This window comes from Hermetia illucens, chromosome 5 (genome assembly GCF_905115235.1).
Source record: "Hermetia illucens chromosome 5, iHerIll2.2.curated.20191125, whole genome shotgun sequence".
Taxonomy (NCBI): domain Eukaryota; kingdom Metazoa; phylum Arthropoda; class Insecta; order Diptera; family Stratiomyidae; genus Hermetia; species Hermetia illucens.
The window spans coordinates 23,932,221-23,957,825 of record NC_051853.1 but is presented as its reverse complement, the minus strand read 5'-3'; the positions used below and the strand labels follow the sequence as shown (position 1 = coordinate 23,957,825).

Genomic DNA, 25,605 nt, shown 5'->3' with positions numbered 1-25,605 from the left:
CTGTATACTGTCCTTCTGTCCGGTCTCTTGCAAGTTGCTGATGTGTACGCATTCGTACCCTGGATATTACACATCTAATTTTGATTTTCCAGCTGCAAAGGAGTTTCCTCGCATATTGCTCGGGTACTTTCACCACGGCGCGCTTTTGGCCTCGAGCATTTATAGAGGTGACACCTATTCGGGCATTGGTTACCTCTGGACATTCACGCCTTATCGCCTCCTCCACTTCGACATTTACTGTGAGGCAGTCGAGATTCCGGATTTCTAGAAAACACATAGGCTCTAGGCTGGAAACAGGAGCCTTCTCCCTCAATACCCCTTGGCCGCTTCGCAGAACGCCCTTTTGTTAGTCGTGTTTGGGCCTAGTTCGACGAGAACTCCGCCACTCCTCGTTTTCCATATGAAAGACACCTCTGCTCAGATGTCTTTGGGTTTCATCCTGTAGCTGATTTCACGAAGGACTTCGGCAAATGTCTTGCCTTCCGTTGGCTTAATGAGCAGAGCCGTCAGTCTAGTCCTTCTTCGTTTCCCCGTCTTTTCTACTCCTGGCTTTTGGTTGGCATCCTCCTTGTCTTTGGACAAACGTGCCTTTGGCGGCGGAGTCAGTTGTTTCTTTTTTCCTTCTTCGCCTCCTTTTTTGGGCTCTGGAAATTACTTCGATAAAGTCTTCTTTAGGCACGTCGTCCTCTTTCTGCTTTTTCCCCAGTTTGTTTTGCAGTGGGTTATCTGCGGTTCGTTTGACACAAGTAGCGTTCTCAGCGGGGAGTGCGGCTGTTTCTGCTCTTCAATCGTCTTCCGCTGCTCTCCACGTTCGCCTATAGAAGGGGAGTCGGTCCAATAGTTCCTCCAGTTCCATCAGCCTGTTTTTGACGCCTTTAATAACGTTCCTCTGTAGGAACGTTGCCGACCGCATACGCTTCACCACTGTTGCGCATTTCCTGATGAACCTCTCCTCTTCGGCTCTAGCTAGGCCGGTCGACTGTACCTCCACTCGGTTTGTTTCCGAATCCATCTGCTCAGGACTAGCAATTCTGACTGAACTTTCTTCCGGAACGGGGCACTAGATGGTATTGGAGTTGCCATGTTCGCACGGTCAGTCGCGCCACTTGATGAGGCTTCTTCTTTATTTGAGTGCCCCGGTGTCACATCGGGTATGTCAGCCCTCTTTGCTTCTTTCGTTGATTGCTGCGGTGAACGACGCATTTCTGTGCTAAGCTCAAATGAATCTAACTCTTTTCCTTGTTTCGTCGATTTTTTGTTATTAATTTAGGTTTATTCTCCATGAATAGTGAGGAACGGGTGTACCCTTGGCGAAACAGCCCCTACCCCAGTTCCCTGAGGCCTGACTTACGCTTAGCTGATCTCGGAATTCATGGACGAATCAGCCGGGGGAAACGCGGTTTACTAACACCAGTTCAATGCACACTACCCGACCAGGGTTCTGAAGGCGCTGGCTTCTGATACACGTCAAAACTACCACCTTGGCAGAGCTACGCTCACATCACTCCGTCGACGTCGAGAGAGAGAGTTGTCGACGGCTCCCAGTGTGTCGCGACGTGTACCGGTCATTCGCGGTTCGCTGTTCACCGAGAAGCTTTCTCGAGGCTACTACCTAGGACGCAGGTATACTGCCAGCTAGGGGGTCAGAACTACTTACTCGGGCACCTCGGGGACGTCACACCCTGTATCGTAAGCGACGAAGGTCATTGTTTGTGTGTTATGATAACATTCTTCAGGTGGTTGTGAAGATCATATGCTGATGCTCCGTCTTTACGGTCTCTGTTGACTGTGGTTATTGCGGCATTCATTTCCCCCTTATAGGTGTTGCAGACGGCTGTGTTGTGGATGGCTTCAGTGTTACCTCTCACCTGATTGACAGAGGGGATTCTGGGCGATATTGTTATTCGAGCTCGGGGTACCTTGCCAACGACATAGTGATCCGAGTCTATATTGGCCCCCCTACATATTTGTTTTGACATTCATCGAGGCTGAGAGGAGGCGGCGTTCAATCAACTCGTGGTCAATTTGGTTGAAAGTGGTCCCATTTGGAGAATGTTTGTGGACCGCTTTCCGAGCAAACCAGGTACTTCCAACAACCATTTCGTGTGACACTTGTAATGTCAGTTTGTATAAGTAAATGGGCTAACGATGCCTTTCCAATCTATTGCATGGAGAGGTCCTTTCATACCCTAGCCGCCACAAGGCAGCAGGAGATCCAAATATTGTGAATTCCTCCACGAATAGTACATTTTCACTACGATTTCAGTACAAATCAACCCGACACCTGTTATATCCTTCCCATGAAAAGCTTTCGTCCTTTTGATAAACAGCAACTCTGAAATTGCGCACCAAATTCCTTCCACTCAGTTTGAACCAAGTCTAAGGCGTGTGCAGGACACGCTGACAGTCTCGTGGTTTCGACCGTTGGTAACTATCTCGTTTGAATTAGATCCTGCTATTTTGTAGAGTGCAGGTTGCCGGCGTCAATCCGTTTCGTTGCTGTCATTATCCTTTACAAAGGATTTTTGTCGAAAGTGGTGTCGCCTGTGAATGCAGAAAAGAGAGTGTTAGTGCGAATTCCTGTGTTAACGTTGGCTTTGATGAATTTTGTTGTTTTTTACGTAAAAGTTCCAGGAATTTACGTTATTTCCGTTTCTGAAGGAGAAAGTGCAGATTATGCTTTTTTGATTTGAGTTCCCAGTGCAAAGGATACCACGTGCGACCGACGGATTAGCACGCATTTAGTGAGAATTTCAAGGAAGAGCAAAGTGTGGTCGAAGGATGTAATCATTCAAAACGTTTGAGTCCTTAAATGCGGATTTTATCTAGATTCAAGATTGAGTGTATTTGGTCGTCCTTGTTTTAGGAAACCAATTTCGTAAATGAGGTTGTCCTGAAAGTTAATATTTCGCTTGCATGGTAGCGTGGTCGCCTCTGAAGTTTAAGGTCCGCCTCGGGGGAGTAAAAAATGACATAGATTTAAATATTTCATCCGATTGTATCGTAGCTTCTCACATCAACAAATATTGTTGGCAGCTTCGCCTGGGATCCGCCGAAGGATAGCGGAGGAAAACTTCAGCCGTTCTATGAGTTCTTACGTAATTTTATTTCAGAAACTTTTGCTCTGCTCCAGGCTCGCTTGTAGTCGATTTGTTTAGAGGCGACTGTGTGTGTGGGTGAGGTTTCTGGCTACACGATGGCAACGACGACAGCGGGGACGACGACTACGTCGGCGAAGCACATGGACATGGAGCCTAGTCCTATTCCTTGCCTAGTCCCCGCATAGGCATGATTGTGTCAAATCCTCATGCGCTTTCTTTGGAATAGCTAAACAGCCAAAAACTGTTGTTCGGAGCCGGTTCCTTGGAAAGGACACGACTGATGCCTACCTAATTTTTTACCACCATCCTACCGGGGCCTCCACTAACGCCCAGTCGTTTGCAAGGAGAGATGCTCACTTCATGTTGTTGAGATCAACATCACATATGATAGGCTTTTTGCTATGATATTTTGGGCCCTGGCCGCGTTTCGCCTTTATTTTTATCCGTGCTTTCCCCACCCGCTTGCCTGGAGTCTTAATTTTTCAAGTTGACTTAATTTACGGAGAGCGTATAGAATGGATAACTAACAGGATTTAGAAAATCCTTCCTTCCTCTTGTAGGCAGCCTCTTTGCCCTTCTCATTATTCACAGATCTGGAATAGGATCGGAATCGGGGCTTAGGGTAAGTTTTACGGTCACAAGGATTTTGACGGTGTAATCAGTGAAAATTGGGCAAGTTTTCGATGAGTGGAAAAAAAATTCTATGCTGATGCGGATTACTGGTGGGGGTGGCTGGGTTGGGATGTTTTTGGATACCAGGAGTGTGGCAGTGGTTGGTTGTAGCCAAAATGTATCTGTTGCAGTGTATGAGTATGAAGACATGCTTCTGGATTGTGGGAGGTGAGAGATAGAATCGGAGGTAATGTTAGGCAATTGTTGAAAGGGTTGATACTTGGTTGGTAGCCTACATGGGTTTTGTTGGACTTTCGGTGATGTAATGTAATGAAAGCAAGGACGTAACATTTGAGGATGGGAGCTGCAAGCAATGTTGGCTGGACGTATTCGTGGATTGATATCGCAAATATTTGCTATTTTTGAAAAGTCATGCAAAGGATGTAATTAATGGAATTCATATGATGTAATCCCGGGAAATAATAATCAGAGCCTTAGCGTGTTCGTATGAATATTGGCGGACCAGGTCTTTTTGATGTAAAAGAGGAGGATCGAGGGACTGAACAAGTTATATAAAATTAAAAATAGGCACCGCGAAGTTGATACCAAATAGATGGAGATGAGTTGGCGATATTTTTAAAATGACTTCTGTTAATGGTTAGATTTATTGCGTAATCCGCTTCTATATCCTTGATAGTAAAGTTTTAATTCATTATTTGTAATTTATCAAGTATATATAAACAAATGTGAGAAGAAGATTCCGGGAAAAATATCTTTGGTTAGGATCTTGAAAACTTAAGAATAATTGACTGGTTACCATCTGTGGGCTCCATTTTAAGAACGTCTAAATGAACTTATGCAACCTGTTGGTGATAAAAAAAATAAGATATGCATTTCCCAGACTTTCAAGCAATTAAGTGCTTTTCAGATTGACTGATAGGATTAAATGATTTGAGTGACCGAGAAAACTTTAATACTTGATTCCTATTTAGATTCAATTGAGGCAGTTATTGAAGTCGTAGTCAGAGTTAGTTCCTGTTGGTTGCGTGATCACTACCAGCAGTTTAAATTTCAGGAGGGTCGTTGTTGTTGTTCAAATTGAATTCTGACTTTGATGTTATATGAAAAAGCTGTAGTTTTCGTTTTCAACTGAGTTTAGAAATTTGCACTGGAAACCACGACCTGCTGAACTCAATTATGATTTTAATGGTATTTTTTTCTCAAATGCATATACATCTTCTTTAATGGTCGATGGCTCACCAGCCTAACTTTAACCTTGACCTTGAAACGTGTAAGAACACTTCACTTGAAATGTGGTCAGCAGTTGGCCAGGATAACTATTCTGATTTGACTTAGGCATTCATTTACAGCTGAATTGAATGATATCCGATATTTTGTCTACTTCATTCTCCAGAGCTAGGTTCCCATCGCTTCATCGCCTTAATTCAGTAGCGTCTGCCCCGCAACTATCATGTCACCTGCATTGAATCGTTGAGCGCATACTTGTTTCAGAAAAATGCCTCCTCATGAAGCGGTCTTGTTTGGCTCAAAAAATTGCACAAATAGACAAAACGAGATTCAAGTTTTCAGGTAAATATTGCTGCAATTGAAGTTAAACATCAATGACGCTTCAATGTGGGTCTGGGCCTACCCCAAATGAAAGTTCTAGACGTCTCGCTTTGAAATTTAGGTCGTTCAGCTCGTTATGCTCATCAATTTCTGTATGGCTTTGTTGAATTTCCGTGCAGGGTCTTCCTTGTCCTAGTGGATTGCAACTAGTGATCAGTTTAAGGCAGCTTGTTGATCCTTCTATATATGCTTCTACAGGGATGATATTTTTCAAAGGCTTCGTCATTACACACGCATCGGAAGCGTCCATCCTCATGTAAGGAGCAGAGATTCTCCGGGAATCTACCACAAAAACGAGGATAGGAATTCGCGGATTAGTTTGTTTATGACACAAGTTTCCGGAGAATTCGTGACAATATTCATGAACATGGTCTTGTACAGCAACATTTTTCTCATCCTAGCAATGCAGCGTTCATCCTTTCAAGCTGTGTTATCAGCTGAATCCATAAATTTGATTTTTCTTTCGTTGATCTGCAGTCATGTGAGACATATCCGTTCATACACACTCAATCAACATCATCAGCATGGGCCGCAATAATGGGGGCCTAATGACGGTTTTAGTTCCATTCTTACTTTTGAGTTTCGAAACACTTTTCCCAATTGCTACTTAAAGAGGGTGTCCGATAGTGCACCTCCCTACCCCAGTCCATTCGAGATATTCAGTACTGCTGACAGTGATCCGACTGCTTTAATTGGGGCTTGTGTATTGGTGATACCTCGCCTAATTAGTCTAATTCGTTTAATTATTTGGTTCTCGTGTAAAATTTGACGCTAGTCATGCTCTAAAAGACGGTCTTAACACTTTTATAAAGGATTCAGATTTCTGACGGTATTGAAGCTTTTCATCGGCTGCCACAGAAAATGATCGGTGGAAGATTTGTCTGAGGGGAAAACTTGTAGATGTGGGTCAGTTATATTCTCAGCGTATTAGGCTATCCCTTCAAGTCGAATAGCGGACAATACTTGATGCCAAGTTGCAGGAATGTGTCGGAGTGTCACTTATTAAAGTCATCCCCGTTCTCTACTACCCATGTCCTCCGAGCTAAAGATAAAGATTAAAGATTTTTCTGGATCCCGTTTATGGTGGCACTTCTTGCGATCAAATTCTCCTCTGAACTCAGCATCTCTTCTGTGAGTCTGTGGGGCCGGATATGAATGACGATGGGATCCGCTTAACTTCTTTTTTCTCCTGCATAAATATCGGGCAATGAAATATAATATGCTCCGGGTCTCAGGTGAAGCAGTGCATTCGGTGCAACCGCAATAGTCGAGAAACTCATCCAATCCAAAGTGATGCAAATATTTCCTATAAACACTCTGTCCCGTAAGGAATTGTGTCAGGGGGTAATAATATTATCTTTGTCCTCGCTGGACTCATTTCTCTTTGCACTTGATCTATGCATGAATACAAAGTTCTCTTCCCTCTTCTCTGCGAATTATCGCGCTGATGCTGTCATCTTCTCTAAAGTTCCTTCCAATTGGTTTTTGGAAGTCTGCAGTTAACTCGAATGGTGTGCCTGGTTTCTCTGGTGAAGACAATGCAATAATGAATTCGCTAGGGGTTATCACCCCCATGACAATGCCTTCCCTTATATACAAATAATCGTTGGCATTTACAGCTGAGTCGACTGGCATCCAACAAACAAACAAACGAACAAATTCCTCTGCCAGAAGTGAAATTTGAACCGCCACCTTCCGCTAAGACAGGCCTACGCTCTAACCTTTTGAGCTGTGCGGGCGGACGCCCTTCCCTTATGCTATCCTATATGTGCTACACAGTCGCTCCACGATTGACTGCAGCGTGGATTTCATCACCTCTGCGAAGCATCCTGTGGGAACAGAAATCCCTTTTGCTGGCCTTCTTTATGCATAGTCCAGGTATCGAAACCATTATCTCATCCCATCTCTATCCCATGCTTGTCGACCCGGATGTTGCACGTATTGTTCGACCTGCAATTGAAAATACAGACCGCCATTGTCTTTTTGTCCACCAGGTACCATTGACTATTTGTAACCATAATTTGCTGGTATGAATGGTTTTATTTCCGTATAATTCCACACTGTCAGAATAATCTACAATTATAAACATCGCTGGACCTTGTGCGAAATCAATCAACGTTTCTATTCTTTCACATATGAGCTTTCAGAACAGGGATCCCAATACGGAATCTTGGGAGACACCTCCTATTGCAATGTATTCTTTCCCTTAGTCATTCGTTTCGTACTAGAGGGCCCTTCTCTCCGTGAGATAACTCCGAGGTAAGTAGTCACGGATATACAATTGAGCCAAGGTGCTCTTAAACCAAACCCAGTTGGCCGAATTAAAGGCGTTCTTGAAATACATTACCATCACTCCCGAGCAACATCCATGACCATTGCTATCGCATAGACCGCAGGTTAGCTTGTTGTAGATCACCTTCTCCGGCATCTTTCCTATGTAAAATGCTGGTAGGGACAGCAAGCGTAATGTAGTGCAGTTCATCATTAAAGTTTTCGTTCTGGCTCCTTTTTAAGGTTTTGTGTAAACACAAAACCTTATTAAAATCGGTTTACCGTCTGTCTGTCTGTCTGTCTGTCTGTCTGTCTGTCCGTCACAAGCATTTTTCTCGGAGACGGTTGAAGCGATTGACACTAAATTTGGTAGAAAGGTGGGAACTGTGAACGCTCACGCATAGAGTGAGTTACATCCTTTTATGTTGAATTTAAGGGGGGGGTCCCCATACATGCAAAAGGGGGGTGTAAATTGTTTTTTCATCAAATATAGTCATGTGGGGTATCAAATGAAAGGTCTCAGTTAGTACTTTCCGAAGCCGGTCTTAGTTTTGACATTTGTTGAAAAGGTGGGGAGTGCGGGGGGTTGAAAGTGATCATTCCTTTAAGGGGGCCATTGTCAGAAACTACCAAGCCGAAAAATCTGAAAAAAATCAGGAGGCTGCCACTATATAGCGCCTGGGCTCCGAAATACCTTCCATAGTGATATCTGTACAAATAAAGTTAATAATAGTATATTACCATAATTTTTAATAATTGACTGCAAAACCCCCCTTAAGTTCATTCTAGCACGACGAAATTTCACAATAATATAGAGTATAACATAGAGCATGATCTTACCAAGTTTGGTGGAAATCGCACTATTACTAACAAAATTATAATAAGTCAAAGTTGTGGCTTCTTCGCAAATTCAAAACTATGAATGTCAATATCATCCGAAAGTGGATATTCTCACATAATATATGAATATATTACGTGCTACGTACTAAGAAATACACAAAACCTTTCGTACCTGAAGCGTCCAGCTTCCGGTTTCCCGACTTGTTTGATTTCTTTTAAAGTTGTTTATGCTGGCACTTATGAAAGAGCCATTTTGCCTTTATTAATATTAACCTGACATTCCGTGGCGTTTCGCTTCTTGGAGTTATAACGACGACATTAATTGGATACTTCACAATCCGTTATCATTGAAAGAGTCGTGCAGGTTATAGGTCATAATATGTCGACTGGGTACGGTCTCGTTCTGAATGTTGTTGTTAAAGGCATCATCATCATCATTAACGGCGCAACAACCGGTGTCCGGTCTAGGCCTGCCTTAATAAGGAACTCCAGACATCCCGGTTTTGCGCCGAGGTCCACCAATTAGATATCTATAAGAGCTGTCTGGTGTCCTAACCTACACCTACACCTACCTTCACCCCTTAAAACTGTCTCCCCTCTCTTATACCCATATCTTCTAAGCTCGTTATAATTTCTGTAGTATCTATTCATTCATGGCTATCTTAGACTTTCTTGCAATCTGCTTATGAATTCAGCATCATCTCCTCGAGTTTGTGGGATTGGATGTTTATGGCGAAGACGTTGGTTTACCTCCTTCTCTCTCTCTTCTCCATGAATCTCGGACAATGTAATCTCATTTACTCCAAGTCCATGGGTGAAGTAGCGCATCCGGGGCAACCGGAACAGTTGAGAAACTCGTCCAATCCAAAGTAATGCAAACATTTCCTACAAACACTCTGTCTCGTAAGGAATTCTGTTAGGTAATGTAATTCTCTGTGTTTTCGCTGGGCCTATTTCTCTATACACTTGAACACTGCGTGAGTCCAAAGGTGCTTTCGGAAGCATCCCATCCTTGCTGCCATCTTCCGTATTGGTTTTTTGGAAGTCCACAGTCACCGCGGATGGATTCGCCTTCCTTTTCTCTAGCATAGGTAATGTGCCTAATTCGCCTGGGGTCATTCCTGCTATGACCCATATTGCCTCTCCTGATGCTGTTCGATACGCGCTGCAAACCAGAACCGCGTTTCATCGCAGTGTGGATTTCATTACCTCTGCAAAACAGCAATATTTTGGACCTTAGGAATCGTCCGAGCTAGACATCAGCTATCTTTTGTGGCATAGTTCAAGTATCCCACCCATTACCTCCAAGGATTTAATGATTGATTCTGAGGCAACCTTGGGATTGTCGACGCGGATGTTGCCCTTATTGTTTTGCATGCAATTGGTAATATGGATCGCCTTGTGTTTTTTGTCCGCCAGGTCCAATTGACCATACGCAATCATAAGTTGCTGGTATGAATAGTTTAATTTCTGTATAATTCCACATTTTCGGGGTGCTTTACAACTATAGCCATCGCTAGTAATTTGCGAAATCCATCAATGCAGGGGTCCGAATACCGAACTGTTAGTAACTTACCAGTGAAGACTTTTCGTGATGTAACTCCCGATTTACCGAACTAAGAAGCTACCCGAAGTATCTTTAATTGAAGCCCTGTTCAACACTTATAAACAGATATCGCCCCAAGAAATTAAGATTCATGGCCATTGGTATCGCGTCGCCGAAATCTATACTGCCGTTCTCGTAGCCACCTCCAAGCTTGATAGATGGAAGAAGTCTGTTGTGCATCACTTTGTCTAAAACCTCCCCAGTATGGGTTATGATCATTCATTGCAGCGCATCAAATGACCCGGTTCGCTCTAATATAATCATTTGATCAGAAACTTGATTGGTCTCTTTATCACGTTAGGATTAGTAATATTTCCAGTGACGATTTCTTGCGACGCTGCTACATATTTAGACAGTTCCTAATCCGTTATCATCGGCTGTGTCAAGTCGGCTATGGATAACCAAAAATCGGTTGAGTATGAGCTCCTTTCCTATCTTGCTGTCGAAGTTCCCAAGCACAAATTTGACCATATATGTGGGGTAATTGTTGAGGGTTCCTTTTGCCTCCTTGCAATCAAATATAGACTCAAGGTATTATAGTCTTTACCTTGTATGGGCAAAGTTCATAGCAACTCACAACTTACTTCAAAATTGGTGACAGTAGGCTTATTTTTTTACTTAGAAATCTGTTGCAAGCTTTAAGCGATTCGCATGGTAACTGCAATATATTTTGAAACTGTTCTTTCCTAAAATGTCGTTCTTGTCTATCGTATGTCCTTCAGCGCGGTAATGTCAGCGCTATATGTGAACATGGCTCGAGGAACGCAACCGCTAACCGAACTGTTGCGTACCATGAGCTCTATATGGGGATCATAGGGTCCATGAGAAAATGTACATATCGCTGTTTTCGCTGCTGACTTCAGTCCAAGAGGGATTTTCCCTATTTCGGGGCCTCGAAAATGGAATCTCCATGGCAAGCAGAAAGATGAAAGTGGTCCCTCTGCGTAGCGGTGTATAATTAGCGCAGTTTGGGTACCATAGTTTCTGAAGTAAAATCTTGTGGGGTGAGAATCCTAGAGGCACCCCGCAGATTTCACCAAAGAAAATAATTCTCTTACCCTTCAGTTAAAGATGTTTTTGGGGCCACCAAAGAACAGTTTGTCTAGTTTGCCTTGTTTGGTTTTAGCTAGAGCTGGGCAATTGCAAATGAACTTCATGAGGATCTTGCCTTCCTCGGAGGAACTATAGTAATGCCTACAATAGGAAATGCCAAGTCAGGCGATATGTTTTCCTACTGGCAAGTGCCCCGTGTAGATATAATTCGCATGGATCTGACTTATGACTTTCTGGTTCTGGGTTTTGTCACAGGAGTCCCCAATCTTACTCAATTTAGAATAGAGGTTAAGCTAGAATTATCGCGACTGATAATTAGTGTGAGTAGGTTCTACCCACAAGCGACATCCAAGTACGCCGTTCCGCACGTTTATCTCTATATTCCTAGGGGGATGTTCTGTCTGAGCCCTTCATACCCTCCGGTTCGTGCCCGCATTGACTCATCAGCTTGGAGGATGTCACCGACTTTTCCGACTGTTAGTTAAATATTGAAATATTTCGCTTATCAGTTGAATCACCGTTAATTGCGAACAAGCCTCTCGTGCCGCCAATATCTGTCTCTGGAATCATCATCATCAACGATGCATCAATCGGTATCCGGTCTAGGCCTGCCTTAATAAGCAAGTCCAGACATTTCGGTTTTGTGCCGAAGTCCACCAGTTCGATATCCCTAAAAGGTGCCTGGCATCCTAGCCTACGCCACAGTTCCACCGCAGGCAGGGTGTGCGTCGTCTTCTTTTTCTACTGTATATATTGCTCTTATAGACACGGATTATCCTCATCCATACGGATTAGGTGACCCGCCCACCGCAACCTATTGTGCCGGATTTTATCCACAACCTGCCGGTCATAGATTTCGTCGTTATGTAGGCTATGGTTATATGCTATCTAGGCGGCTTTAAAGTCAGTGAAAACATGGTGCAATTGATATCCACACTTCAACAGTTTTTCCTTCGCTTGGCGCAGAGAGAAAATTTGATCTGTTGCTGATTTGCCTGGAGTGAAGCCCCTTTGGTATGGACCAATGTTGTTCTGCGTATGGGGCTATTCGACCTTGCAAGAGAGTGGAGAATATCTTATAGATAGTTCTCAGTAACGTGATATTTCTAGAATTGCTGCACCGTGTCATATCTCTGTTTTTATGTATGGGACACAGAATGCATCATTGCCAGTCATCAGTCATCGCTTTCAGTATAAGTTAATGAACCATTTGGTGTAGTTGGTAACCAATCCGGCTGTAATTCCATCGACTTCTGACGGCTTATGATTTTTAAGCCGATGAATTGCGCGGACTGTTTCTTCTATATTTTATTTATTATTTTGTTAAGGGAAAGTCGCACCGCGTCCTTGAAGAACTATTGTGCCCCTTTTACTGGTTATAGTGTACCTGTTGATCATAGTATCTCAAGCAGGCCAGTAACCGTTAGGAACTTTAGTATGTTCCCCACTTCCAGAAGTTTCAGCTTTGCATCTGGTATTAAGTGTTCTCCCAGATGTATCGACCTACTTTGCACAAGTGCTGGACACTGTCCCAGGACGTGCATAGAGGTTTCGTCCTCCTCCTCACAGAACCTGCAGGCAGTGTCCGTAGATATCCCTAGCTTCCCTAGGTGGTAGTTCAGCCGACAATGACCAGTGAGAATTCCCACTATGATTCGGAGGTTCTTTTTGGTGAGGTTTAGGCAATCCTTTGTGCGCATGGGTTCGTATCCCCCAATAAGCACCCTGGACTGCTCCATCCCTGGTAGGCCCGCCCAATATAGTTCCCTCAACCGTTTTTCTTCGTTTCTTAGATTCATAGCCATGAAACCGTTTCCGATTCCACAGAAGGGTTCTGGCCCGTATAAAGGCATCCCTGCTCCCTTCTTGGCTAGTTCATCCGCTGCCTCATTGCCTTCCAGCCCAGCATGGACTGGAATCCAAAGTATCCAGACCTTGTTGGACGAGCCGAGTGTATTCAGTCTCTCAAGGCATTCCCATACCAGTTTAGAGTTCACCTGGTTGGACCTAAGTGCCTTGATCGCTGCTTGGCTATCGGTGAGAATAGCTATATTCTGCCCCCTGTAGTTCCTTTGCAGATTAAAGGAGGCACATTTGTCTATGGCGTAAATTTCCGCCTGGAATATGCTAGTATACCTGCCCATTGGCTCAAAGTACATTTTCCTTGGACCAATGACACCGGCACCCGCTCCCTCTGCTGTGAGGGATCCGTCAGTGTACCAAGTAATCAGTTGCTGGTTTAAGCCGTATGTCGCAGCCACGCTTTCCCAGTTTGTCTTGTTACTCCAACGTGTTTCAAACTTCTTATCGAAGTGAAACCTCGTTGTCATGTTGTCCCTCGGTATCAGTAATTCGGGATACCGCCTAGAAAGGATGTCAATCTTCCTTCGATTTAGGCAGCTCCCCGCCTCACTCATGCTACCGGCCATCCTGAATATTGATCTCCTTGCCTGCATCTGTATGTGCAGATGGAGAGGGGTTAATCCCAGAAGGACCTCCAGGGATGCCGTTGGGCATGTCCTCATTGCCCCACTGATACACACGCAAGCCAGCCTTTGGAGCTTATGTAATTCCCTGGCTTGTGTGCTGAGTTGGGTTCTTTCTGCCCAGATTACCGCTCCGTAGGTAATCATTGGTCTTACTATTGCAGTATATATCCAAAGTAGTATCTTCGGGCTACACCCCCATTTTTTTCCTGCTATGGATCTGCAAGTCATCAGAGCCCTCGTGGCTTTCCAACAAGTGTTTCCGACATGTGTCTTCCAGAGTAATTTTTGGTCTAGCGTGATTCCCAAGTATTTGATCTCTGTTTCTCGTTTCACCTCCATATCATGTAATGTTATGGCTTTCAGGTGATCCAGCTTACGCCTCCTAGTGAATGGTACTATGGTGGTTTTGGTTGGGTTGATCCGCAGTCCCACCTTCCTGCACCAGGCACTAGTAACCCTTAATCCAGTTTGGATTCTATCACATAGGGTATCTTCATATTTGCCCCTACAGATTAGAACAATGTCGTCCGCGTAGCCCTGGACTTGTATTCCAGTATTAGTTAACACGTCCAGGAGTTCGTCCACTACCATACTCCACATCAGCGGCGATAGTACTCCGCCCTGTGGACAGCCTTGAGTGGTGTTCATGATAATAGAATTTGTACCTGTTTGTACCTCTATTTGTCTGCTTTCTAGCATTTTGCCCATCCAGAGTGCCAGGGTGTTTCCCACTCCTTTGCGGCTCAGGGCGTCCTGTATCTCTGTGTGCGATGTGTTGTCGAATGCGCCTTCGATATCCAAAAACGCGCACAGTGCAATTTCTTTTGTTTCAATGGCGTCCCGTAGTACCTCTGTCAGCTGATACAGAGCAGTTTCAGTTGACCTACCTGCCCGGTATGCGTGTTGACAGTGATGTAAGGGATTACGCTTTAGAACGTTAGTTCTAATATAGTTGTCTATGACCTTCTCCACCGTTTTGAGTACGAACGATGTTAGGCAGATTGGTCTGAAAGATTTAGGGTGAAAAGGATCCTTTTTACCCGCCTTCGGAATAAAGACCACTTTTGCCCGTCTCCATGCCCTTGGTATGTAACCCAGTGCTATGCTCCCCCTTACCACCCTCAGAAGAGACTCCAGGATAATTCCTAGGCCTCTCTGGATAAGTGCAGGGAAAATGCCATCTGCTCCGGGAGATTTCATTGGTTAAAAGGTTCCCACTGCCCATCTTAGCCTGGCTTCTGAGCATACCTCTTTTGCTAGTTTCCAGCTCTCTTTCCTTCCCCTTTTATTCGTTGTTGGGGTGTCAGGCAGATTATTGTCGCCTGCCGCCGAGGGGTAGGACCCCGGGAAATGAGTTCTGAGAAGCAGGTGTACCCTGTCCTCCTCATTCTCGGTGAATGTCCCATCTTCCTTTTTCAAGCAGACAGAGAATATTCTCCCGTCTTTGGCTACAGCCTTGTACAGCCTAGTTGCTTCTGTGATCTGTTCAATCCCTTCACAGAATTCCCTAAAGCTGTTCCGTTTCGCTTCCCTGATGGCGTTGCTATACGCAGTCAGTGCATTTTTATACCTCCGCCAGTCCCCGGTTCGTTTTGCCCGGTTAAAGAGTTTTCGTACCTCCGTTCTCATTCTGGCTAAGTTTCTGTTCCACTATGGTACATCCCTTGATGACTTGACTGTCTTGGCCGGACAGCTGGCCTCATATGCGTCAATGACAATTGTGTTGAGGTCTTCCACCACCGTTTCTAATTCTAATTCGCTCCTGATGTCACCGCTCCCTTGAAGGTGGGCAATGTTGTTGCTCAGGTGCATTGTGTAGGATTCCCAATCCGTTCTCTTGGGATTCCTTATTATTCTTTTTATTTCGGAGTTACCCTCAATGTCGAATCTGATTATCCTGTGATCAGACATTGAGGGTTCATCCGACACCCTCCAATTCCTGACCATCCCATTCATTAGGGTATTTCCTAGAGTTATATCTAGTACCTCTTGTCTGGTGCTGGTCACAAATGTTGGAGTGTTCCCTACGTTGTATATTTCTAACTTATTACTAAGAATAAATTCGAGAAGGTACTCACCTCTACGATTAGTGTCACTGCTTCCCCACACTACGTGGTGGGCGTTGGCATCGCAGCCGAGAAGAAGTGGTAACGCCCTCTCCTCGCAATACTCCGTCAGCTTTGCGACTTGTTCCGGTGGAGCCCGGCTCTCGTCTCCTGGGAAGTATCCCGATGCTACCACTACCTTTCGAGTGCTCCTCCCGGCTTCCAATGAGACTTGGATAGCCACAAGGTCCCCGGTTAAGAACTCTGAAAGACATATGTATTTTAGATTACGTTTGAGAATTATGCAAGCTCTTGGGTTTTCACAAGACGAGTCCCAAATTACCTGCATGTCTCCTCCTTGCAGACCGCGAATCTGCCCCCGGTACACCCAGGGCTCCTGAGCCAGCACTATTCCAATGTTCTCCTTGGAATTTGCCCTTGCAATCACTGCAGATGCAGCTCTCGCATGGTGGAGGTTTATCTGGGCTATCCTAGTGCTGGCCATTGGCTCCGTTATTGTTTGGAGCTCTTCTCCACTGTCGGAGTGTCACCCTCCTCCTCCGACATGGCGCTTTCCTGCGCGTCGCTGTCCACCCCGAGCCCTAGCAGTCCTAGGTCTAGGTCGTCCAGCTTCTGCTCTTCACTGGGCAGCAGGTCTATTTCCCTGGTTGATCCCGTTCTTTCCGCCTCTATGGCTTCCGCGACTTCTTCAGGGACCTCGGTAAGTTTTCCACCCGATGCCTCCTCCGAGGTCTCTTTCCTTGGCTTTTCCTTGTGCACATGCACGGGTATGTTGCCAAATCGGTAGTTCTTCTATATTTGGTGGTGGCAGTATAATTCGTCGATATTCTGGTTGTTAAGCAATTCATCAAAATTCTGTTGGAAATCAGATTTGCTCCTTCTCTCGAATATCGAGGTGTATCCTGCTGACTTGTTGGTGAAACTTCCTTGCTCCATGGTGCGGTTGCTCCCTGTACTTTTCGAATTCACAGACCTGTTGGTTCTTCCAGGTTTCCATTTTCTCCGCTCGATGGAGTTCGTGATAAATCTCCGTTTTCTTTGAGAAGGCGACTTTACTCGTGGTCAATTTGGTTGAAAGTGGTCTCGTCTGGATAGGCTCACATTTGTTTGTGGACCGATTTCCGCCCAAACTAAGTACTTCCCACAACCACTTCGTGTCACACTGCTATTTTAGTAATCCGCAGTCCATTATCATTACTATCCTTACGTAAGCTATGGGAGCCAGCGCATCGCCTGAATACGGGTTCCGTCCCTATTTGGATGCTAAAATCCCCAAGTATTATTTTGATATCATTCCTGGAACAGACTTCATGGGTTCGTTTTACTGTGCCGAAGAAAGTATCTTTGTCCGACTCTGCCGTGTCCTCTGTATGGGCGTGAACTTTAACGAGGCTTATATATCTAAATTTGTCTTAGAAATGCGGAATGCATAGTCGTTCGCTTATATTTTCAAAGCGGATAGCAACGGAGTTAATTTTTTGGCTGACAGGAAACCTATTGCGAGCACATGGTTTACTCGAGGCTCCTTATGTGACTTCGTAACATCGGTTTTCCATGTAGGGTTGCCAGTCCTACTCAACAACCAATGGGGGGATCAGTTGGTACAATTTGTCTCGTTTTTAGGCACGGGAGACTTGCCTGCATACTTCTCCGTCTGCAGTTTTTCATTAAACTCCCAGCGATCGTCTAAGGAGGTGGAGATAGGGTTTGGTAGTAGAGTCGTTGATGTTGGTTCAGCAGGTGTGTTCCAGGTTTTATCCTCCATTATGGGTACCACTCCACGTTTCGCTCTGGGACCTATACTACCCTTTGACCGCTGTTAACTAACTCAGACGGCACAAATGTTTGCATTTTTCACTTAAAAAGGCAGCTCTTAGCTTGCACCATTCAAGAAAACTTACTGAAGACTGTGGTTTATAAGCCAATGACTTTAATACTATAATTGATTACCGGGTGGAGGGCAATGAAAAATTCGATTTTATTGTAGTTGCAGTTTACCATGTTTTTCAGCGTAGCCTACTTCAAGTTTCTTAATAATATTGAGTTTTCTGTGGATGAATAATCATTACTCGTACATTAGATTACATCTCACCGTTTAAAAGGATTGAGTAAGTTCGTGGATAGTATATCAAATAGAAATTTGAATAATTAGATTGATCAGATCACTTAGTTGTTCACTATAAGTTCATTTTGGCGAAAGGCTCCACCTTACAACTTTTTACACTAAGGAGAGATTGTGGGTGTCAAGACTGGGTGACTAAGTTATCCAGTTGTTATTTTTGAGTCAAGAACGCATCTCCCAAGTCTTTAATTTTGTAAGTACTCTGCATACCATGAGTCGCCAGTTAAAGCTAAGGATAGCATTTTCAACCAGGGATTTTGAAAATTGAATATTTTCCGTGGTTTTCACATATGATATAGTGAGGTACAAGCACTCAAAATTGCAAATGACTTACTCCCCTTTGGACTCCAAAACCCCGTCTAATGAGGGATATCAATTAGTAGTTATCAATGCTGTGGATTAAGCACTGATAACTACATTACTTTGCTAATAATTCTCACACATTATCTAAACGTTCCAGGGTATTATCCCTTTATTTTACATGATTAATTATGGATATAAATAAGCCTATTATGATGATGGCCAATTATCGAGCAATTATCCAAACGGTATCATATTCCAAATGTAATTACTGTCATTGAATAATTTATAAATTTGTTACACGTGGGGTTACATAAGTACCATTCGAGTAAAGTGTGGTCATGGGCTACATACTTCCAAACGGTCGAGTGTAATCCGGATTTCCGCCTAAGAGGGTAACGATTTCACCTCAATAGGAAAATGAATGATTTTCCAATATATTCATTCATTGGAATTTCGAAAACTATGAAATGTTGCCACGAAAGTTAAAACTTTTTTTCAACAACTTTTTTGTTGAATGTTGTTCAATTGGATTCGATTTGATGGAATCAATAAATGTTAAAAATTCACTTTTAATGCATATTTAATAAGTGTAAGGTTCGATAAGAGGCTTGTCTATAGACAGAAGGATAGAAAATGTATGATTGATCATATGAGTCAAAAAGAAAATTCAATTTCTCTTATTGAAGATACAAGCATATTGTCACGAAAATAAGTTGTTTTTTTGTGTTTCCAACGAAAGTTGCCTAATTTCCTTCATCTCCTCAATATAGTCATAAATAAGTCGAAAAACGGAAGCTCGGCGCCTCAGGTTTTGTTTGTTCTAATTATAGATATAGGTTTTATGCATATATACATATTTTCGATATTCAATTCGACTTGTGCATTTTATCTTGTGGGGGGTAGTAATATGACGAGAAAGGGGCAACTGTGACTTACTATAACTTTGTTAATAATAGTAGGATTTCCAACAAACTTTCCAATATGATGCTCGCTACTCAAGCTTATCTTATTGCGGATCTGGGATGAACTTAAGGGGGTTCGTAGTAAATTTTGAAAATTTTACAAAATACTGATATTAACTTTCTCCCTCGTCTTTGTAACCAATTCAGGAGAGTGAATACTCATAGGAGCAACCTATGTACTTTATTGTGATAGGCAGGGAAGTCTCCAATGAAATTGTGAGAAAATGTTCGCGCTTGTGTACAGGAGGAACGCACACATGGGAGCGTAACGCATCTAATATCAGACGCAAAGGTTAAACCACCCAGAAGTAGGATCCATCCTGCTATTTCTGACGGTTATAGGACTGATTGATATAATGTACAATAATGGGTCAAACAAGTGGATACAGTTTCTTCGTTTTCTTTAGCCTTTGTCCCGTTCATAACGTGGGTCAGCTCGTCTTGATCGGTTTCGCAATTTGGTTCTATCAAAAACTTGATCAGGATGCAATCGCGAAGCTTTCAAATTCTCATCCACCGTATCAAACCACCGTTGTTTTGGCCGGCTTTTGGCCTGTATTAAATGCGTGATCTGGATGCAGTTACGAGGCTTTTAAATCCCCATCCAGCGCATCAAGCCACAGTTGTTTCGGTCGGCTTTTTCGTCGTTTACCATCGACTTTGATGTTCACACTAAATCTTGTCAAGGGAATTCTAGTTACTGCGAATTACGTGACCATACCATCGAAGACACCTCTCTCGCAGTTTTCCCACTAACGGTGTAACTCCATATCGATCGCGGATATCCTCATTTCGGATGTGATCGAAATGTGTCATGCCACTAGTCTCCGTTTCCAGACGTTTTCAGACGCCGTCCGTTGTCTATTATAGTCGGCCAACACTCAGAACCATAGAGAGCGACAGGACAGACGACATTGCTGTAAATTTTAGATTTGAGACGTTCGTCGATCACAAAGAACACCAGTTGTGGAACGTCACTTCATCCAGGTTGAGATGTGTTGCATGAGATGATTATTCCATTTTTGGACAGGTTGCTCGAGATCATTTTTGCTCTTAGACGCTAGGAAAACATTATCTGCATAAAGCAGTGTATACGGCGCTGGACGTTGGATGTCCCGTGTGACGGTGCCCATTACAAGAACAAAAAGAAGTGAAACACGAAGCGGTTTTGATACACAAATCCCCCTTGATTTACGGTTATTTCAGCGATTTCGTGAATACGGTTGTGAAGCATGCATTCAAAAATCTTCACGGTATGGGAAAGTAACCGGATCGGACGGTAATTTGAACATTTTGCTGGACTACCTTTCTTTTTCCATATTGGAACAGTGGTACTTACTTGTCAGTCAGATGGTGTTCTTCCTTCCTGAAGAACCCGGTTAAATAATTCACTGAGCCACAGTGTTGGGTCCCAGCTCTTCGCTTTCCAGAGCTCAGATGCGATGTCGCCAGATTCTGTGGCTTTCTCCGATTTCATTCGTTTTATTGCCTCCTCGACTTCAGTTGCGCTGACAGGTGAAACTGGTCCAAGTGTTGCAGTTATTGAGGAAGTGGACGATGAACAAATTCTTCAGTTGAAATCTGCTCATAGTATTGTCGCCAACTATCCGTTGCGGCTCGACGGTTGGTAAGCAAACTACCGTTCTTGTCATTAACGCAATAAAAGTGTTCGATGTCCTGTGTGCGTTCATTTCGGCTTTTGGCAATCCGATACGGATCTCTCTCGCTATCTCCAGTTTATTGTGAAGATTTTTGTAATGGTTCGCTCGGGTGACAGCGACCGCTTTCGTTCCTTCTCGGTTGGCATTCTAGTAAATTTGCCAATTGGTCAGTGTTTTATCGTCGAGAAACTTGTGGTAGAGGTGTTTCTTTTTATGGGCCTTCATTTTAACATCATCATTATCACCAGTATCTCGGTTGATGTACCGCTTACCTGGCTTGGAGTCCCCGAGGATTGTAGAGCCCGCTTTGTGGAACGTGTCTTTCATTTGACTCCACATTCGTAATGGTTGGTAATCGCGTAAGTGAGATCATTTCTTCTTTCTTCTCACAAAGTCGCTACCATTTAATGCGCGGCGGGCCAATGCATTTTGGGCAGCCGCCGACGGTGCATGCGCGCCTCGTGGCCAGTGAAGTGTCATGGGAAGCCACGGGCTAAATTTCTGAGCTTCAGTGAATGATACCAACCACCGCGGCGACCATGTTCAAACTAGCAGCAATAGTAGGAGCTTTGCGTTCGGGTGGTAGGTTACAGACTCGTTCCCGGTTCGCCACCTGAAATGAGCGACTGGGAAGCCTCCGGCGGAGCTTCCAACGAGTTGAATGTGCACCGCTGATAAATTTCTTTGTTTTGTCGGCAAAGATGCGGTGGTTCCAGCAAATTGTAGGACTCCTTGAAGTCCCCGACGCACGGTCACCTGATCGCGAGCGAGTTCGGGACCTTCCACCCGAACGCAAAGCTCCTACTGTTGCTACTAGTTCGGAAACAGTAGCCGTGAGGGTTGCCGTCATCTGCTAAAGCTCAGCAATTTTGCCTGTGGCTTCTAACGACACTTCACTGCCAACGGGGCGCGCATGCACTTCGTAGACTTTGTCAGCAGCGCTTCCAATGATCCGGAGTCCGCGCGGACTAAGATGGCTTGGGTGCTTTTCGGAAGTCGCTGCAACCACAGCGAATTCAGAAGCTCAACTCTGACCTTATCTTCGCCGAACTGTAATTGGCTCGGAGAGCGGTCGCCTAAAGTGAGCTCCGGCTGAAACTGATTCAGCCTTGCAGTTGTTGGTATTGGCTTAATCAAATTCGAGTTGCGATGCAGCTTGCTGATTGGATCCATTTGGAAGTGACTGGCTAGTGAAAGTGATTCGTCTGCTACGGCGGAGCACCGCTACTGCTGTTCATTGTCTTTTTGTCGAGGTTTTGAATCTTTAGGTTCTGGCAATTCGGGACCTGTGTTGTCGATCCTCAGCTTGTACCTGAACTGGGGAGAGTTGGAATCATGGAACCGCAGTTCGGTTTCTTTTTATATTATAATTTCGGGATTTTCTTGAATTTGCACTATAGTTTGGGGATTGGTTTTGACATCCGGGAACTAATCCTCTCTGATTGCTCTGCGGACCGCATGGCCACTCGTGGACCCGCTGCCAATAGATAGGCGAGCCACTCAGGCGGGTGGGTTTCGCTTCGTGGTGAGTTAGACTACTTTGGTGGCGCCTCCACAATACCACTACATGCTATAAACTGAAGTGCTTTCACATTGGGCAATTTCGCTTCATCCATTATTTTGTGGTAGGCAAGTAGAGAATCTGTGTTGATATAAATTTTCTTGACCTTGTTCGAGAAAATAGGATGATCAAACGACCATTCTGAGTGACTGAAGTCGACCTAGAGAGAAAAGCTATCCCAGAAACCTAAAAACTAGGCGAAATTGACCGTCAAAATCCGACGGCCTAACGAAAAAATATCAGAACGCAACCTAAACTTGGAAAAAAAAAACCGCTCGACCGCGCGTGTGTAGCCTTAAGTGTCGCAATCAAGAGGGAAGATCCACTACGGATCACAGTTCCGATCATTGCTTCTTCTGCTTCAGATGATTATTGAGGCGCGAGGTTCCCTCCCATCCTTGATATCCTCAGGCCATTATTTAGAGGATGACCTTAGTAATGTTCTGTGGGGTCAAGGAATATTAGCAAGGAAGTCTTCAAATTAAAAAAAAATTTAGTTTAAATTCATGGTATCCTATATTATAAACTCAGTATGAACGAAAAAAAATCGTGAGAAAAATAATTATGACCTGAGAGCTAAATTTCAACTATAAAATAAATAAATCATAAGATAAAACAAAAATAAAACAAGTCGGGAAACCGGAAGCTTGACGCTTCAGGTATAAAAGGTTTTGTGTTTCCCTATGTGAGGAGCATAACGTAGTTCTCCATTGGCTTATAGCATTGACCCGAGATATTGAAATCGTTCAGTTCTGGGCAGGTTACTGCCATTGCCAAAATTGAGCGATTTAAGTATCTCGAAGGGCAGGTTAGTGCCATTGCCAGAACTCAGCGATTTAAAAATCTCGAGTCAACGATATCAGCCAATGGAGAACTGCGTAATGAAATTGTTTCACGCATTAATGCAACCTGGATGAAGTGGCATTCCCCAACTGGTGTTCTTTGTGATCGACGTATCAGCGCACGTCCCAAATTTAAAATTTACTGCAATGTCGTCCGTCTGCCACTCTCTATAGTTCTGAGTGTTGGCCGACTATAAAGGACAATGAACGGCGTCTTGCGGTAATGGGGACGAAGATGTTGCATTGCACTGGTTTGATTACGTCTGAAATGAGAATATCCGCGATCGATATGGGTTTGCACCGATCGTGGAAAAACTGGAAGAGAGGCGTTTTCGCTGGTGTGGTCACGTAATTCACGCTAACGAGAATTCAACAACCAGTATTGGTCAGAACATCGAAAGCAATGGTAAGCAACCAAAAAGCCGGTCAAAACAATGGTGGCTTGATGCGCTGGATGGGGATTTAAAGGTCTCGAGATTACATCCTGATCAGGCATTTGTTAAAATAAAATGACGAAACCGATCACCACGAGCCGACCCCGTTTGTGAACGGAAGGCTGAAGAAAAAGATTTGAGGAGCGGTGAGTGCAGGATAGCTCGGTGTCACATAGCTAAAAATTCCATTCCCCTCTATTTTCTAGAAAACGTTTTAAATAAATCATTTGATGGAAAGCCCTGTGTTGATAATGGTCAACCTCATACGCTTCACGCCCTCAGGTTAATATTATTAGCGAATGAAAACAATTTAACCAACATCAAATATGAACAAGTCGGGAAACCGGAAGCTTGACGCTTCGAAAGGTTTTGTGTATTTCTTAGTACGTAGCACGTAATATATCCATATATTATGTGAGAGTATCCACTTTCGGGTGATATTCATAGTGACATAGTGACATTCATAGTCTTCAATTTTCAAAGAAGCAACAAATTTGAGGTATTATAACTTTGTTAGTAATAGTGCAATTTCCACAAAACTTGGTAGGATCATGCTCTATACTATAGCCTATATTATTCCAAAATTTCATGGTACTATGATGAACTTAAGGGTGGTTTCTAACCAATTACAAAAAATTGTAGTAATATACTATTATTAACTTTATTTAAACAGATATCGGCATGGAAGGTATTTCGGAGCCCAGGCACCATATAGTGGCAGCCTCCTGATTTTTTTCAGATTTTTCGGTTGGATAGTTTCTCAGAATGGCCCCCTTAAAGAAGTGATCACATTCAACCCCCCGCGCTCCCCACCCTTCCAACGAATGTCAAAACTAAGATCGGCTTTGAAAAGTACTAATCGAGACCTTTAATTTGATATCCCACATGACTATATTTGATGAAAAAAAATTTTACACCCCCCTTTGCATGTATGGGGACCTCCCCTTAAATTCGACGTAAAAGGATGTAATTCACTGTATGCGTGAGCGTTCACAGTTCCCACCTTTCTACCAAATTTGGTCTCAATCGCTATAACCGTCTCCGAGAAAAATGCGTGTGACGAACAGACAGACAGACAGACAGACAGACAGACGGACAGACAGACAGACAGACAGACAGACAGACAGTAAACCTATTTTAATAAGGTTTTGTGTTTACACAAAACCATAGAAAGGGCTAGGGAGAATTAGATTCTTCTTGAATGGAATTTTAGAAATTGACTAAAAAACTCCCCTTAAGTTACTCCAAAGTGTACTAAATTTTGCACCGACATAGAGGACAGCCTCGTGCATACACATGCCAAGTTTCATGAAAATCCAACTATTATTGGGATTTTAAGGTTTTGTGTAAAAACAAAACCTTATTAAAATCGGTTTACCGTCTGTCTGTCTGTCTGTCCGTCACACCCATTTTTCTTGGAAACGGTTACAGCGATTGACATCAAATTTGGTAGAAAGGTGGGCACTGTGAACGCTCACGCATACCGTGAGTTACATCCTCTTACGTCGAATTTAAGGGGGGGTCCCCATACATGCAAAAGGGGGGTGTAGTTTTTTTTTTTTCATCAAATATAGTCATGTGGGGTATCAAATTAAAGGTCTTGGTTAGTACTTTTCAAAAACGGTCTTAGTTTTGACATTTGTTGGAAAGGTGGGGAGTGCGGGGGGTTGAAAGTGACCATTTCTTTACGGGGGCCATTCTCAGAAACTACCCAACATATGGTGCTTGAGCTCCGAAATACCTTCCACACTGATATCTGCACAAATAAAGTTAATAATAGTATTTTACTATAATTTTTAGTAATTCGCTGGAAAATCCCCCTTAAGTTCATGCTAGGACCACGAAATTTCGCAACAATATAGGGTGTAACATAGAGCATGATGTTACCAAGTTTGGTGGAAATCGCACTATTGCTAACAAAGTTATAATACGTCAAAGTTGTCGCTTCTTTGCAAATTCAGAGCTATAAATGTCAATATCATCCGAAAGTGGATATTCTCACGTAATACTGTATATGCATATATTACGTGCTACGTACTAAGAAATGCACAAA

General features: G+C 43.6%; 1 protein-coding gene across 3 annotated transcripts in view; it reads left to right on the top strand.

Annotated features, from left to right (window-relative positions):
* The first annotated feature begins 2,383 nt into the window (after positions 1-2,383).
* The window catches only part of LOC119656729 (frequenin-1), a 221,281-nt gene continuing 198,059 nt past the window's right edge, over positions 2,384-25,605 (top strand). Inside the window, exon 1 of one of the 3 annotated variants that reach the window (XM_038063263.1) lies at positions 2,384-2,427. The gene's annotated coding sequence lies outside the window, so the exon portion shown is untranslated. Of the gene's footprint in view, positions 2,567-2,645; positions 2,784-25,605 lie in introns of those variants that run through there. The other 2 variants (XM_038063262.1, XM_038063264.1) reach the window with 2 other exon arrangements.